Below are 1,222 nucleotides of genomic sequence, written 5' to 3' on the forward strand. Positions count from 1 at the left end.
ATTCTCAATGTTGGTTTTGTAAAACCCCCCCCCCCCCCACTTAATTACCACTTCTTAACATTTTGAGCATCTCTCAGTCTGAAAGAAATATAACATTCCTTGCTGTTTAGTGCGTGCAGCTCTAGCTGTTTCTATGCTGCCTCTCCTCCAGTCACCACAAGGGGTGCTAACGAACTTACCTACAAGAGATGGCAGGGAACTGGTGAAGGAGGCGGATCACATGATGGGTTTGAATCCTGTATTCTGTGGCAACTGGTTGTTGTCAGCCATTGTGAGGCAGAGTTGGTTCTGAAGGACACAAGACAACAGCCGTGTGTTGCATCACTGGATTTCAGATTAAATAAACTAAAAAAGAACACAAGAATGACAGTCACAGCTGGATTCAAAATAAAGTAAAATCACTGTGCCCAAATAAGCTGGTCACACTCACGCTTGCTTCATATACCATCTTCCTTCAGATGTGAATCAAGGTAGTCCCATTTGTCACCTCCCAGCTGAGGATGATGATGTAAGGTGACACAATAAACTGTCAATATTTCGTTCCTTCTCCTCCCGCTCCTCGTCTTTTCTTCCCCTGAGAGGCAGGGGAATTATTCAAGCCAGACTTTGCCGACACCCTCAGAAACACATTCAGATAGCTCCAGTCACATCAGTATGCATGAAGTGAAGCCTTCCCCGCGCTACCATCCTCTCTCCTTTCCACCATCTCTTCCCTCCTCTCCTTCTGTGCCACTGGACCCCAATGGCCGAAGTGGGTGAGCTCAGCGGAATATGAGACCACACCAGAAGCTGAAGATGCTTTTCTGTGTGCTGGTTTGAGGAAGAGAGAGTGCAGGTGACGAGCAGAAGGGAGCTGCTTTGAGTCCTTTTCTTTCTCTCTTTTGCTCCCTGTGAAGGTGGTTTTGAAGTGATGACGCCAGCTAGCACTGCTCGTAGCCATGGCAATGTGCATACAGGCAATGTATATGAAGCATGCTCACAAACACACACGGAGCCGGGCACACACATCCCAGGATCTTGTTGGATAAGAGAAAGTTCAGCATCCTTCCGTTTTTAAGCGACAGGTGAACAGGTAGATGAGAGGAAGGAGGGATGAACGGGAGGATATTTTTTTGTATGAAGGTTGTTTCAAGCAATGACGCAGTGAGGTTGGCGTTTCGGTAACTGTGGCAACCAATACTCTGTGTAATGCGCACATACACGCACGCGAGTGGGCAAATAC

At 47.3% G+C, this 1,222-nt stretch overlaps 1 protein-coding gene across 2 annotated transcripts in view; it reads right to left on the bottom strand.

The window, feature by feature from the left end:
- Window positions 1-1,222, bottom strand: part of LOC106948441 (tyrosine-protein phosphatase non-receptor type 5-like) — a 22,114-nt gene that overhangs the window by 14,632 nt on the left and 6,260 nt on the right. The window contains exons 1-2 of one of the 2 annotated variants that reach the window (XM_015034104.1): window positions 431-1,009; window positions 180-288 (exon numbers count right to left, since the gene is read on the bottom strand). The gene's annotated coding sequence lies outside the window, so the exon portion shown is untranslated. Of the gene's footprint in view, window positions 1-179; window positions 289-430; window positions 1,010-1,222 lie in introns of those variants that run through there. The other variant, XM_015034103.1, reaches the window with a different exon arrangement.

The sequence above is a fragment of the Poecilia latipinna genome, unplaced genomic scaffold, assembly GCF_001443285.1.
Source record: "Poecilia latipinna isolate Pla-1442-1.1 unplaced genomic scaffold, P_latipinna-1.0 Scaffold287, whole genome shotgun sequence".
In the NCBI taxonomy this organism is placed as follows: domain Eukaryota; kingdom Metazoa; phylum Chordata; class Actinopteri; order Cyprinodontiformes; family Poeciliidae; genus Poecilia; species Poecilia latipinna.